The sequence below is a fragment of the Schistocerca americana genome, chromosome 8, assembly GCF_021461395.2.
Source record: "Schistocerca americana isolate TAMUIC-IGC-003095 chromosome 8, iqSchAmer2.1, whole genome shotgun sequence".
In the NCBI taxonomy this organism is placed as follows: Eukaryota; Metazoa; Arthropoda; class Insecta; order Orthoptera; family Acrididae; genus Schistocerca; species Schistocerca americana.
The window spans coordinates 241,509,817-241,526,664 of record NC_060126.1 but is presented as its reverse complement, the minus strand read 5'-3'; the positions used below and the strand labels follow the sequence as shown (position 1 = coordinate 241,526,664).

General features: G+C 42.4%; 1 pseudogene; it reads left to right on the top strand.

The window, feature by feature from the left end:
• Positions 1-13,237: 13,237 nt before the first annotated feature.
• On the top strand, positions 13,238-13,355 carry LOC124546224 (annotated as a pseudogene).
• Positions 13,356-16,848: the final 3,493 nt, after the last annotated feature.

The window sequence follows — 16,848 nt, the reverse complement described above, 5'->3', positions numbered from 1 at the left end:
CTTCATCATCATCATCCTTGACGAGCAAAATAATGTCATTAGTGTTCGGGACTGCGCTCGCATCCTGCCAATACGGATGGGCAGACATAAGTAAGGATACCATTCGATCACTAGAGCCTAATCTTGTAGTCTTCTGATAACGGTCATCGTTATCAGTAGACTACAAGGTTAGCAATCAAGTCAAATGCGTGGATAGGGTGGTTGTATCGGGCGATGCCTGACGGCGAAAGACAGCTTAATTGGACGTCATACATTTTATTTAGTTTTTCAGTTGATAACGTGGGTGGAGGCGGCCCCAACAGTGCTGGCTGCAGCAGAGGGTGCAGCGGCGCCAGGGATCGAAGCGGTGACCGCCGGCACGGACCCCGCACCCAGAGCAGCGGACTGCTTCAGTGACGTTGCTGTCGTTGCGCTGACTAAATACGGTCTTGGTAACAGCGCTGCCAAGGGTCTGCTCTGGTCGAAAGGAGCATAGGCGCTAGGCACCATTACGTGAGAGGTGATCATTAAGTGGAAATACGATTCTTAGGTTTCCGTTTGTCTACAGGTTTTTTTCTATGGTTTGATCGATACGGCGTATTACGACTGAGTACGTGAAAAAAAGGTTGCTTATGGCGTTTTTGGTCGGAAGTCCTGTTCCTCGTCCAAATATTTTTTTTCCAACCGATTTCTCATACACAAGCAGCAGTTGATCGGCGTTGCCTGGTGAAACGTTATTGTGATGCCTCGTGTAAGGAGGAGAAATGCGTACCATCACGTTTCCGACTTTGATAATGGTCGGATTGTAGCCTATCGTGATTGCGGTTTATCGTATCGCGACATTGCTGCTCGCATTGGTCGAGATCCAATGACTGTTAACAGAACATGGAATCGGTGGGTTCAGGAGGGTAATACGGAACGCCGTGCTGCATCCCAACGGCCTCGTATCACTACCAGTCGAGATGTCAGGCATCTTATCCGCATGGCTGTAACGGATCGTGCAGCCACGTCTCGATCCCTGAGTCGACAGATGGGGACGTTGCAAGACAACAACCATCTTCACAAACATTTCGACGGCGTTTGCAGCAGCATGGACTATCAGCTCGGAGACGATGGCTGCGGTTACCCTTGACGCTGCATCACAGACAGGAGCGCCTGCAATGGTGTACTCAACGACGAACCTGTGTGCACGAATGGCAAAACGTCATTTTTACGGATAAATCCAGGTTCCGTTTACAGCATCATGATGGTTGAATCCGTGTTTGGCGACACCACGGTGAACACACATTGGAAGCGTGTATTCGTCACCGCCATACTGGCGTATCACCCGGCGTGATGGTACAGGGTGCCTTTGGTTACAAGTCTCGGTCACCTCTTCTTCGTATTGAGGCACTTTGTACAGTGGACGTTACATTTCAGATGTGTTACGACCCGTGGCTCTACCCTTCATTCGATCCCTGTGAAACCCTACATTTCAGTAGGATAATGCACGACCGCATGTTGCAGGTCTTGTACCGTCCTTTCTGGATACAGGAAATGTTCGACTGCTGCACTGGCCAGCACATTCTCCAGATCTCACACCAACTGAAAACGTCTGGTCAATGGTGGCCGAGCAACTGGCTCGTCACAATACGCGTCACTACTCTTGATGAACTGTGGTATCGTGTTGAAGCTGCGTGGGCAGCTGTACCTGTACACGCCATCCAAGCTCTGTTTGACTCAACGCCCAGGCGTATCAAGGCCGTTATTACGGCCAGAGGTGGCTGTTCTGGGTACTGATTTCTCAGGATGTATGCACCCAAATTGCGTGAAAATGTAATCACATGTCAGTTCTAGTATATTATATTTGTTTATCATCTGCATTTCTTCTTGGTGTAGCAATTTTAATGGCCAGTAGTGTATTTTGATGCTGTATTAAATCATTCCTATCCTATATCCCTTTGATGAAATTTAACCTTGTGTGCATAAATGAGGTGAATGGATGTGAGTTTTAAAGGTTGGATAGTATCGGTAGGCTGCAGCTGCAGTTTTGCTAACTAATAGTAGCATAGGCGGAAAGGCAACGTGATGCAACTGCACCGTCAGGACAGACACATGGTCAGGTAGATTCAATGACGTTGCCAGGAGATAACGTGGTCCTCTTTGGTGGCAACATCCACTTCATTAAAAAGCGAGAGCAGTTACGGTTCGTGTGGTATGGGACAGTCTTCTTCTGAGACTTGGCAGAGTCTTCGCCTGAGACTTGGTAGGAACAGGTATGTCTTGCGGGTGCTCTGTGGACTGAGATATTTGGATATACTAAGTGTGTGATATTTGTTCTCATTTACCTTTATTTCAGCATTTTGGACAACTAGGGGAAATCATACTGCACGGGTAATTTCATGTGCATATGTTTTTGGCAGGAAGTACTTCGTATGTGAGTTGGTTTGCTACCACGTAGAGCACAGCACAAAGAAACTTTGTTCTCGTAGCAAGATCGAACTGATTTTAATGTATAAGCTAAATTTATGAGGTATAGTCGTCCATAACACGGGCTGAATTTTCGTATTTTTCATGTTCTTTACGATGCTGAGGGTTGATGGCTTCGTTTGGCTACGGCTGCATATGACCAATGGTAGGCATCCAGTGCATTTCTTCATTAATCTTTGGTAAACAATTTCGCCTTCAACATTTAGGTGATATTTGTGTACAATTCCGAATTTAAGTAGATTTTTTGTGAATATATGGGTTTTCTTTGTCTGCACAATGTGTACATTCACCATATGTAGCCAGAGTACATAAAATATCATTTCTTTTGTAAACATAAAATAAGTCTAAACTTGCGACGTAGAACGAATACCTACTGGTGTGGATTAATTTTCTTTTGTGATGTGTAATTAAAAGAATTTTTCACAATTTGGTGGGCGGTCTGGTTTCAGCCATAACTTTTCTGCCGATTATGCAATTAGGCTTGATAGTGGTTATCAGTAGTTGAGACTCACTTGAATTCCTATTTCTTTGACATGTGAGCTACCCGCTCCACATTGGCCTTTGCGCTAGAACGTACTGTGCATAGAGGGTTAAGTATTCCATGCTGTACTTTGGTAAATTCAATTCTTTATTGAAAGTGAGAACCATGCATTTGCAATGTGGTATAAAGTATATTTTCTTTGAATGGGTTCAGTCAAATCAATCATACCTTGGAAGTAAATTATTTGAACAGAATGTTTAAAACAAGACTGTGTCTTTCGTGTTACAGTTCTATCAAATCCTTAATGCATCAGTTAAACAGTAATACATATTTTCATGAATAAATGTAGATATTGTGTGCTGATTTTTCTGTTGCATGATTCAAGTGAGATAAACTTTCGTATCGCACATTATAAAAAAATATTATCAGGGTCAAACCAGGACAGCTTCTACATCGCCTCCCCCATACATACACTAACATGGGGGACCATTTACATACCTGATCCAGTTGTGGTATATCCCTCTGTTATCGTTCCGTAACTCAGTCAGTAAGCACGGAACCCTTGCAGAATCACATTTTTGTTCATCTGTCTGCCTGGTAAAGGTAGGGGAAAACTTATCACGTCGAAATTTATGTCAAATACTAAGGTCTACGGTGCCTGGCAGGCGTATAACTTTTAAGCGTCTAAATTAATGCAATCAAAAATATGACTTTGTTGACAAGACCTGACGAAACTACAATCGTCTGGTATAACTGTGGATTCTCTGATTGCTCTTAGAGATGGTGGAATGCAACTATGAAATATTGTTTTACTTTATTACAATAATGACAACCCCCCTTTTTTTTCCTTTATTGGACTTCCATTCCCTCTAAGGGGGCTGGCTGGCACCAGCTTAGTGCGCTGCTCTTCAGCCTACAGAATTTTTAAAACATAAGGAGATAAGAGACGATAAAAACAGGCAATAAAATGGTGACGTAAATTGTAAAACGGCGGAAAATTGTGGAAAGTTAAAACATAAAACAAATGGTGGGCTATGATAATAAAATACACAGGAAGCAGACAGGAAAAATAGTATACAGATAATTAAAAAACACGGTTACAGTCTGGTTTCTGTTCGCAAGAGATATAAAAATCACACCCTGCGATGGTTTGACGTCCGTTGGCAACACTTCGGAAAAGCACAACACTTAACAATCACTGGAAACACTGCACTAAAAGTCGGCACGAAGATGACATACCACAGGCAAGAGCAGATGGGGGGACTTGGACACGGTAGCGGGGAAAAAGGAGGGGAGGAGAGGAAAAACGAAAGGCGGGGGGGGGGGGGACGAACGAATCAAAAATAATTACTTAGCTTTATACAGTCCATTGCCACAAGGATGTGCCGAATATTAACGGCTGTCTTTCAATATTAAAGCATCTTGACGCACACATTTACTCAACTGTTCTTTTGATTTACAGAGGTCACAAAGTTCAGAGTGACAATTCAGTCTGAGCTATGAGTAACTAACTAGACGATATTCTCTGCTCGATCCAAGTTCACGACCTGGGATGAGTTTTCCGCTGCTCTGTCTATCGACCTCTGCGCGGTGGCGCTGCAGAGCTGGTAGCGAAAGCGTGGCTCCGTCTGCGCCTCCCATTCGTTGTTTCAGCACGTAGCGAGACATCGTTATCTTCTGTGGTATCGACGCGAGGTGTCGACTTTGTTACGGCCCGCGATGTTTGGACGATACCACAAATATGTCACATATTTTGATACTGGAAAACCCAGTTGTCAAAAAGTTGCACTATAATCATGAACTTTCGAAAGAAGCAAAGTTTCACGGTAAAAGTGAAGGAAAAATAACTATATCATACAACTTTTTTTGCTTGCCGTTCGCTTTCTGTGTGTCTGTCCGTATGTTACGACTCCTTTTTCTCAGGAACTAGTAGAGGTATCAAGTTGAAATTTATATCAAATATCCGCCTACTCTGCTTTCCGGAGATCAGTGAGAGCTAGCATCCACCAAAGCTTTTAAATTTCCACAAACAAAACAGCAACAATCCGGCGGGTTCAAGTCGGGGGATGTGGGAGTCCGTGGTATTGGCGAGCCACGAGTAACACACTTATTTTCGAAACGTTATTAACCCTTATATAGGTATCTGGAGCTATGATAAAAATCATATCGCTTTGTAATTTACGCTTCACTTGCACTTTTTCGAAATAATCGTAACATTACACATTGTCAGGTCTGTAGCGTTGAGCAGACTGCATTTGTACATATGTCGTACTGGGTAAACCGTTGGCTACCAGACGTACGTTTACTAGGATTATTTGCCTGCTTCATTATCCTCTGCTCGTCCTTTTAGTGTGTGCCTATAGTAGAGAAATACCCAGCATACTCGTATAGCAAATGTGGGGAAGTATAGCAGCTACAAATGTTTGAGAAAATAATATCAATACCAGTCTAAGCTGAAGAATAAAGGTAATTTTTTGCAGTCTTGTAGAAACAGTCACTGCCGAAGTCGGCTTGCAGTTAAGATATCAAGCATCAGTAGCACACTGAACCTTTAACAAATATACGTTCATACTGCTTGTCGTTACGAGATATTCTTCCGCTGTCACTGTTGACACAACTACTACGGTTACTTCTGCCAATTAATGAAAATTGAAAGTAATATTTTATAGTTACGCCGTTTCAACATTTATTGATATTTCAAAGAGATTCATCCGATTCCACAAGATTATATCTTGAATGAAATTACAATGAAATCCAAACCATCACCTGTTTACAGGCGTTAATAAATATCAACGGGGACAGTTGAAAATGTGTGCCCGACCGGGACTCCAACCAGGGATCCCCTGCTTACATGGCAGACGCTCTAACCGACTGAGCCATCGAGAACACAGAGGATGGCGCGACTGCAGGGAGTTATTTCTGGCACGCTCCCCATGAGGCCCACATTTCCAACTTACTGTCCACACACCACATTTGTAGTGTCCCTGTCCACTATACTTTTTATTCGCGGCAGTCATTCTACCGATTCCCGTAAGAGTTTGAGCAAAGTGAGTGAATCCGCACTGAAGATCAGTGGCCTTACCATATCAAGATGGTATCTGTTCTTTCGGACACGTCCGACAGAACAGATACCATCTTCATATAGATTATATCTTAGTCGTACTCATAAATGAAGACGAATACTTGATGCAAATTTTAACTTACGCTTCGAAACTTAAAGTTTCGTTGATGCCAATTGTAACCTGCCGGTTCTTGTGGTTGCACAGTGGCGTTCCTGGTGCAAGTAATTCGCTCGTTTGTTCATCACACAATGTGCCTTTAGCACAGTGTGCAAGTCAACGATGGATCGGCCTCAAGGAATGCACGGATCACATAGTGCACCATCGAACTGCAAAGTTAACTGATCCACAGTCTCATATGATTTTTATAGTAGTTGTGTCGTAGACTGTCTTTGTGTGTCTCCTTCCAACAACTCTGAGTAAGTCTAATAGTGGCCATATTAAGGAACAAGGACTGAGGCTGTGAAGTTAATATTTTAACATACAACCACTAAAATTGGAAACATAATTCACAGCGACTCGTTTTGGAAGTCAAGCTCCCATCATCTGGCAAGTTAATCCTACATAAAATGCACTTTAAAAGCACTCGATGTCAAAATATAAAAACAAATAAAACTTTCTTTTAAATGCATTTTGTGTAGGATTAACTTAGACAGGCAGAGGATGGAAGCTTGACTCACGAAACCCGTCTCTTTTGATTACGTTCCTAATATTAGTGGTTATGTGCTAAAATATTTGTGACGAACTTTGAGTAAACCGCGATGTCACGTAACAATAGCAGTGAGTATAGTAACTCTAAACATACCTGCAAAAGCTTAGGTCGATTTTGACTATTATCTGGTTGTTTGTCGTGCATTCAGTCTAGGATACAATGAACATTTGTGAAAGATAAATGTAAAATTAGATCCTAAACACAAGTTTAAAAAGTACTCCAAGGTAATGTATGCATACTCGTGAAAAACATATCTTTGAAAAACGGATGCCTGTCTTAAAAATTAAAAAAAAAAAAAAACTGTCGTACGCCTATGCCACGTTTCCATATTCATTCATGTAGGAGATGTGGTCTTGTGAGATCGGATGCATCTTTTTGAAACATCCTGTTTTTTCTTGATGTTGAGATGGACATATATTGCTGAAATCAAAGTATTCATAGAGTATTTTCAGACACACTGGCACCACGGATTTCTCGCTCAGAATTCGGGGGAGTGGAATGCTTACAAGTCTCATTGTCAGTGGTGGGACGTCTCGCCTCTCTAGAGGCTGACATCTGGGAGGACTATGAGACCTTTTCGAGTGAACTCGTTTGCCGCAAGAACTGTTATCACTCTTCTATAATTTTTATGATGTTACACACTTTATTGCTTCATTCACTTACTTAAGAAAAAGAAAGGTAAAACCTAACTGGGGAAACGTCTTGGGTCAGTATGTTGCCGGACTCAGGTGCCTGCACGTTAATATTACGTTAACTGAACTTGTGTTATCCATATTCCTTCCAGACGCTATGCTTTTGCTGTTTTGATCAATTACGTTATTTGACAAAATTTTGCCTCCGATCGCGAAACTTACCAGAATTTAGTTCAGTACGCTATACGGAGTACATGACGTGTAAACTATATACCGTTGTCTGATGGTAGCGTCTTTGGCAAATAAGTATAACGTTTTAGTTCCAGGTTTAATCCCAGTCACTTCTTAAATTTTGAAAAAAAAAAAAAAAAAAAAGAAGGATTATCAGCAAAGACGGTAGAAGCACTTCGTGTAGAAGGAGCCACTCTCGTTCTACCAACCGCCTTGTCAAACAGGACAGAGGAGTGGACAAACTTTCACTACAACTTCATATACACTTTGAGCGGGAAACTGCCCCTGAAAGGCGGAAGAATCAGCAATGATCAACGACATCAGGATGCAGAAGACAATGGGAACCACTGCATTAAAGACACACAGTATGTATGCACGGAACATGTGGCCTGTAATGGAAAAAGTTTAATGATGATCTCTCCATTCGTAAAATATTACGGATTAGTCCTTCATTTGTATATCAAAGAGGACTCCCAAGAGGAAGGTAACAATAACAAAAATACTGAATATCCACGCGACATTCCGCGGGTCGTAACTTGTAACGTCAGAAGTTTGAACGTGATGGGTAAGCTAGAAAATCTGGAAAAGGAAATGCAATGGCGCACTCTAGATATAAAGGAAGTCAGTGAAATGAAATTGAAACTTCGAAGGATTTCTGATCAGAGGAATATAGGATGAAGCCAACAGCAGAAAAAGTGCTGTAACACGAGTGGGATTCGTTATGAATAAGAAGGCAGGACAGAGAGTGAGTTTCTGTCAAAAACTTAGTGGTAGGCTTATTCTGATAAGAATCGACAGCAAATCAACGCCAACAACAATAGTAGAGGTTTTACAAGCTGCGACATTGTCGCGAATAAAACAGTGACCCGTATATACACTAAATTTCCTTTAATTTATGTCTGTGGTCACAAATAATTTTATTATTATTCCGTGCACTTATGTCATTATCTAGAATATTGGCACTTGAGCATATGCCAACTACCGTCTCTTAACTCTTCCTCTTTTTAATAATCTGACTTTCGTCGCGTTATTTCATAGGTTTTTATTACTGTATTTCCTTTTATACGTTATAAGCTCATTACAGACTTCAACTAATGTATCCGCCTTTATTTCACGCTGTTCAATTAATCGCTGGAAACTAGTGTATGCCTACATTAGCGACATCTGGTGAACTTACAACACGAACATATTGTGGCTACTGTACGGCAGCTTGTTTTGAACAGTAGTGCTACTGACAACATGATTCGTGCATATGATGTTATTTACATAAATCTGACGATGCAGGTGCTGATTTTGCATTTAACATTTGACAATGCCGCTATCGCTGCTGTACATTAGGACTTTGATTTTATAAAACATATATGCCTCTTCATACTTAAAGCGCACAAACGCATATATATGTCAGTAGTACTTTTTATTATGGTCTATTTATTGTTTTTAAGCTGTAGACAATCTGCGAGTGTATTTATGTTTTTCCCATTTTTTTGCTGCAGATCTGATGATGGTCATTATAGACCGAAACCGGTAATCTGTTAACAAATAGTTTGTGACCATAGACGTAAATTAAAGGAGACTTAATAGTAGAGGTGTACATCCCGACACCACAAGCACAAGATGAAGAGATAGAGCAACTATAGCAAGATACTGAACGGGTATTTCATGATGTAAAGGAATGGGGAATAGGAAGTGCCACGCAAGAAATCGGTTTGTTAGTATGAAAAATAGGGCACAAACACTAACTGAGTTCTGCAAATAAACTGGCAGAAAAGTCAGAAGAGGACGACGTCTTCTTGGGAATGGGCCGGAGACGTGGGAGGATTCCAGCTGGAATACATCGTGGTGTGACAGATATCCACAAATCAGATACTGGATTGTAAGGCAAACCCAGGAGAAGATATAGACTTGGATCACAATTTATACCTGATGTGTAAGAAGATCGTCCGGAAGAATCAATACGGAAGCAAGTGGGACACTGAAGTACTGAAGAGAGATGACACGCACTTGAAGTTCTCCAAAGCTGTAGATACTACTGTAATGAATACCACAGAAGGTAGTTTAGTTGAAACGTAATCGACATGTCTACAAAGGGCAATCACAGAAGCTTGACAGGCAAACATAGGTACAAGAAAGCACTTCGGAGAAAGGTTTCGCAGCACAGGATCCATTTCAATTGAGCGACGAGGGAAGAAAACACAAAAATTTTTAGGGAAAGACATGACTAAAGTAACATAAACCATTTAGGAATTAAATACACTGAAGAACCAAAGAAACTGGTACACCTGACTAATACCGTCTAGGGCCCCCGCGGGCACACACAACTCCCGCAATACGACATAGCATGGATTAGACTACTGTCTGAAGTAGAGCTGGAGGGAATTGACACCATGAATCCTGCAGGGCGGTCCATAAATTCGTAAGAGTTTGAGGGGGTGGAGATCTCTTCTGAACAGTATATTTCAAGGAATCCCAGATATGCTCAATAATGTTCATGTCTGGGGAGTTTTGTGGCCAGCAGTAGTGTTTAAACTCAGAATAGTGTTCCTGGAGCCACTCTGTAGCAATTCTGGACATATGGGGTGTCACATTGTCCTGCTGGAATTGCCCAAGTCCGTCGGAATGCACAATGGACGTGAATGGATGCAGGTGATCAGACAGGTCACCTGTCAGAGTCGTATCTAGACATCTCAGGGTCCCATATCATTCCAACGGCACACTTCCCAAACCATTGCAGAGCCTCCACCAGCCTGAACAGTTCCCTGCTGACATGCAGGGTCCTTGGATCCATGAAGTTGTTTCCATACTCGTACTCGTCCATCCGCTCGACACAATTTGAAACGAGACTTGTCCGACCAGGCATCATGTTTCCAGTCATCAACGCCCCAATGTCGGTGTTATATACAGGGTGGTCCATTGATAGTGATAGCGCCAAAAAGTGGTGTAGGCATGCGTATTGAAATACAGAGATATATAAAGAGGCAGAATACGGCGCTGCGGTCCGCAACGTCTACAGGGTGGTCCATTGATTGTGACCGGGAAAAATATCTCACGAAATAAGCAACAAACGAAAAAACTACAAAGAACGAAACTCGTCTAGCTTGAAGGGGCAAACCAGATGGCGCTATGGTTGGCCCGTTAAATGGCGCTGCCGTAGGTCAAACGGATATCAACTGCGTTTTTTAAAATAGGAACCCCCATTTTTTATTACATATTCGTGTAGTACGTAAAGAAATGTGAATGTTTTAGTTGGACCACATTTTTCGCTTTGTGATAGTCACAAACGTATAAGTACGTGGTAACACGTAACATTCCGCCAGTGCGGACGGTATTTGCTTCGTGATACATTACCCGTGTTAAAATGGACCGTTTAACAATTGCGGGAAAGGTCGATATCGTCTTGATGTATGGCTGTTATGACCAAAATGCCCAACGTGCGTGTGCTATGTATGCTGCTCGGTATCCTGGACGACATTATCCAAGCGTCCGGACCGTTCGCCGGATAGTTACATTATTTAAGGAAACAGGAAGCGTTCAGCCACATGTGCAATGTCAACCACGACCTGCAACAAATGATGATGCCCAAGTAGGTGTTTTAGCTGCTGTCGTGGCTAATCCGCACATCAGTATCAGACAAATTGCGCGAGAATCGGGAATCTCAAAAGCGTCGGTGTTGAAAATGCCACATCAACATCGACTGCACCCGTAACATAGTTCTATGCACCAGGAATTGAATGTCGACGACTTTGAACGTCGTGTACAGTTCTGCCACTGGGCACAAGATAAATTACGGGACGATGACAGATTTTTTGCACGCGTTCTATTTAGCAACGAAGCGTCATTCACCAACAGCGGTTACGTAAACCGGCATAATATGCTCTATTGGGCAACGGAAAATCCACGATGGCTGTGACAAGTAGAACATCAGCGACCTAGGCGGGTTAATATATGGTGCGGCATTATGGGAGGAAGGATAATTTGCCCCCATTTTATCGATGGCAATCTAAATGGTACAATGTACGCTGATTTCCTACGTAATGTTCTACCAATGTTACTACTAGATGTTTCACTGCATGACGGAATGGCGATGTACTTCCAACATGATTAATGTCCGACACATAGCTCGCGTGTGATTGAAGCGGTATTGAATAACATATTTCATGACAGGTGGATTGGTCGTCGAAGCATCATACCATGGCCCGCACGTTCACCGGATCTGACGTCCCCGGATTTCTTTTGTGGGGAAAGTAGAAGGATATTTGCTATCGTGATCCACCGACCACGCCTGACAACATGCGTCAGCGCATTGTCAATGCATGTGCGAACATTATAGAAGGCGAACTACTCGTTGTTGAGAGGAATGTCGTTACACATACTGCCAAATGCATTGAGGTTGACGAACATCATTTTGAGCATTTATTGCATTAACGTGGTATTTACAGGTAATCACGCTGTAACAGCATGCGTTCTCAGAAATGATAAGTTCACAAAGGTACATGTATCACATTGGAACAACCGAAATAAAATGTTCAGACGTACCTACGTTCTGTATTTTAATTTAAAAAACCTACCTGTTACCAACTGTACGTCTAAAATTGTGTGCCATATGTTTGTGACTATTACAGAGCCATCTATCCCAAGCGAAAAAAGTGGTCCAACTAAAACATTCATATTTCTTTACGTACTACACGAATATGTAATAAAAAATGAGGGTTCCTATTTAAAAAACGCTGTTGATATCCGTTTGACCTATGGCAGCGCCATCTAGCGGGCCAACCATAGCGCCATCCGGTTTCCCCCTTCAAGCTAGACAAGTTTCGTTCTTTGTAGTTTTTTCGTTTGACGGTTATTTCGTGAGTTATTCAATGCGCATGCCTACACCACTTTTTCACGCTTCAGAGTAAATAAGGAGTGTGTCCTCACTTCGCCTTTGTGACGGTTTGAACTGTGCTACGGACACTTCCGATGAGGTTTGTGAATGTCTTTGGAGGAAAATCAGCCCATTCTTTATCAGGAACTGATGTTGGACGCTGGGATCTGGAGCGATGCCGACATTCTAACTCAACCAAAGGCGTTTCATTGGTTTTAGGTTGGGACTCTGGGCACTCCAGACCATTTAAGGAATGTTATTACTCATAAACCATGCCTCACAGATGATGTCTTATGGTCGAGTGCATCGGCATGCTGATACAAACAATTATCGTCTCTGAACAGTTCATACAGTGTACGTAGTACAAAGCGCTGTAAAATACGTTCACATCCATCCATATTTAGCCTTTTCTTCAGAACAACGAAGCAGTACCATATCGTAATACCGCATCATCCGTACTTCACTGTTGGCACTGCACATGATGTTTGGTGACGTTCTCCAAGCGTTCACCAAATCCAAACCCATCGCTCAGATTGCCACAGCGTACAGCGTGATTTATCACTTCGAATGCAAAGGTGTGTCCTTCGGAATAGTATTCTGATAATAGTTTATGTTTCACAGGAGACCTGTTTCATTATTTCTACAAGACTTATTCTGTCTATTACTACTACACCTGAATAGACTTATTACACACATTTTTGTAGATATGCATGTGATGGAAACCTTTCCTCAGCGGCTTATGTTCTACTACAAAAGGTACTGTCTTTAACCAGTTGTACAATGAATTAGAGAGAGCAGATGTAGAAATAGGCCAACGGCCTTGTCGCTGTGGTAACACCGGTTCCCGTCAGATCACTGAAGTTAAGCGCTGTCGGGCTGGGCTAGTACTTGGATGGGTGACCATCCGGTCTGCCGAGCGCTATTGGCAAGCGGGTTGCACTCAGCCCTTGTGAGGCAAACTGAGCTACTTGATTGAGAAGTAGCGGCTCCGGTCTCGTAAACTGACATATGGCCGGGAGAGCGGTGTGCTCTCTACATGCCGCTTCATTTCTGCATCCAATGACGCCTGTGGGCTGAGGATGACACGGCGGCCGGTCGGTGCCTTTGGACCTTCATAGCCTCTCCGGACGGCGTTAGTTGGTTAGTTAGTTAGATGTAGAAGTAGAATATATTTTGCGACAGACACGTTCTTGGGCGTTCATATCGTTGTTGAAACCTAAGCTAAAGAAAACGCCCACATGTGGGTATATGCCGATTCAAACAGGAAAAATGTAGCTCGGTAACTCTCCATCTATTATTTTACTGTAGAACGTTAACCGAATATGTGTTACAAGTACAATACGTATGTGATGCTCTCTCGAGTGGGCGCAGTAGTATCTTCGAAGTGGCCCCTCGTGCCAACTCTCGAAGATAACTAGGCAGGAGCGTCTAAGCCTTAAGATATCCAGCATACAAACGACATGTACCTTTCACAGATACAGGTAGTGAATAAAGGCTTGTTTATTCTCTGAAGCTCGCAGGATGGGATGAAGTCATCGCCTTATAGCAAATAAAGCTATGCGAAATGGAACGACTGTCAAGAGTTAGACACGTGCTGCATTGTACTTACTGAGTGAAACATTCATACAAGGTAGTGTGACTTATGAATAATAGGGTTCTCCATACAGTTCTCTGTGTGGCACAATTTTCTTTATCCAGCTGTTTTCAGCAGCTGATTTTTGATATCAGTTTAATTTCAGTAGTATAAGTGTGCAGATTTAAATACGAGTACAAAGTATCGATTTGAAGATACACTCATTTTGAAGCTAGGACATTTCTGTTGATTTTAATATTTCGCTTCTTTGTGGTGTTTCTCCCTTTTGAGACGTATCGCATTGCCTAATTGAGGAATCGAGTGAGGATGTAGTTAGCTGTGACCTTCGAGAAGGATCCAATCTGGAATTCGTATCCAGCGCTTTAGAGCGATCATTATTAAACATTAATAAGGGCATATATTTTGTGAATAAAAGTCCGTCAGCCATTTTATAATACCTCGGTATATTTGAGGATGAAAACTGAATCTTCAGCATTTGGAAGTTCTATTAGAGAATTTTCGGCACCCTCTAATGAAGTTAATTAAACAAAATAAAGGATTAACATTATTAAATGAATTTGCAATAAGACATGAGACAACTGCACACAAATAAGGAAAGAATGACACAGTTTTTACAAGTTCACACGCCTCTGACATTAGCTGTAGTCTGGAATACAATGTCAACTTCTCATACCAAGTAACTAAGAATTTCTATTAACTCTCTATAAATATTAGATTAAAACTGTGCACTGGACCAGGACACGAACCTTGGACCACTGCCTTTTGCGGGCAAGTGCTCTACCGACTGAGCTATTCAAGCACGGCACAGAACAAGCCTTCACACGCCGAGTTAGTACTTAATGAAAGGCAAAAATAAAGTCCTGAGAGCAAAAGTCCCAGATTCTAGTCCCAGTGCCAGACAGAGTTTTATCTGCCAGGAAGTTTCAAATCAGCGCACACTCTCCTGCAGAGAGAAAATTAGATCTAGAAAAGCATTAGAATTATACAAAGAATAAATTGTCACTCAATAATTTAAATAACGTAACAGACTGTCACACATTAGAGTATATATAATTATCTGCCAAAACTGCTATCATTTCAATGTTGGTCAAAGTGACAGGAACCTTTCGCAGCGAAGTTTAATGGACACCTCACAGTTTTCTATCTTTAACAACAAAATGAATCAGCAATAGCTGCTCGTTTGCTTGAAACTGGACACATTGTAGATAACACAGAAAATAGCTCAAAGGTCCTACGAGTTGAATACAAAAGCCGCAAACTGGATGTTGTAGAACATCTTGAAAGTTTCAAATACAAAATCACACCCTTTTACAAGCTTAATGAATAGACGGACATTCGATAAACGGGAGTTCAAGAACCTTTGGTGATAAGAATCTCGCCAACTGTAAGCTCCTGTTTCATGGTTTTCTTGTCTACATTTCTTCTTCCTAAATACAATTAGTCAATATTTTTTCGAAGACTACTTACATGAGAATTGCTCGTTGTTTTCTTTGATTATGATTTACATCGGTATTCCTAGTTGTCAGAAAGTACAATGAAATGAATACACCTAGCTTCTTACAGGAGACAGTTGAAAATATGTTCCCCGACTGGGACTCGAATCCTGGATCTCCTGCTTACATGGCAGACGTTCTATCCATCTCAGCCACCAAGGACACATAGGATAGTGCGACTGCATAGACTTAACCCTTGCACGCTCCCCGTGAGACCCACATTCCCAACTTATTGTCCAACACTCTATTCATAGTGCCCCTGCCCATTGTACTCATTACTCGCGGCTTTTTGCCGATTCCCGTAAGAGTTTGGGCACTGTATGTGAATCCGCACAGAAGAGGATGGTCAAATGATCGGTGAGGCTTAACTATGTATTTGAAGATGGTATCTGTTCTTTGGAACATGCCCAAAAGAACAGACACCATCTTCATATATACTGTCAGAAAGTAGTTAAGTCATTTACAGCAATCACCCTTTATCCAATACAAATGGTCCAGTCACATTAATGTGACCACCTCCTACATTCTACGTCAACTTGTAACAACTACTCGCAACTGGCAGTTGGCAGCACTGATAGTGGAGGCTATTTAATGCATACCGGGGAGATGCAGAAAACAGTACAGTCGTTGCTGATTGTGTGATGTCAAAATGGATATGGTCATTGGCTTTCGGGGCAAGGGTAGAAGCATTAACGAAATGGCTTAGTTTGTAGAGCTGTTCGCATTCCGCGGTTGTGAAAGTATACCATACATGGCAAAATGGCGCCGAGGCGACTGTGTTGCACCATGGGACACAGATGACAAGAGGTCAAGGACAGCTGCGGAGATGTGTATGGCCGAATAGTCGTGCAGATGTTGAGCAAATAATCGCCCAGATGAACCAAGGGGCTACCGACAGTGTCTCCTCAAAGAGAGTTCAGTGAAAGTTGCTCCGTGTGAGCCTTCGCAGCAGCTGTCTGGTTCACATACCCAAGCTGACTGCTGTTAATGGGCGTCGAAGGCTGCCAGTATCCCAACTGGACGTCGACTGGCGACAGACGGGATTTCCAGATGAGTCACATTTTGTGCTCTATTGGGCATATGGCCGTTGACGTTTACGACGTGAGATGTCTGAAAGCAAACATCCTGCATCAATCGTCGGAAGCGTTCAGGTGGGAAGCGGGAGCCTTTTGGTATGGGGAATGTTTTCCCTGCATTTCCTGGGCGATCTCGTCGTTCTGGAAGGAAGCGTATCGATACAGGTACGTATCTTTGCTTGGGGACCATGTCCACCGCTACATTCAATCTGATTTTCCTCGGCACAATTGTCGCGTCTGTAGTTTCCTGTGAGGGGA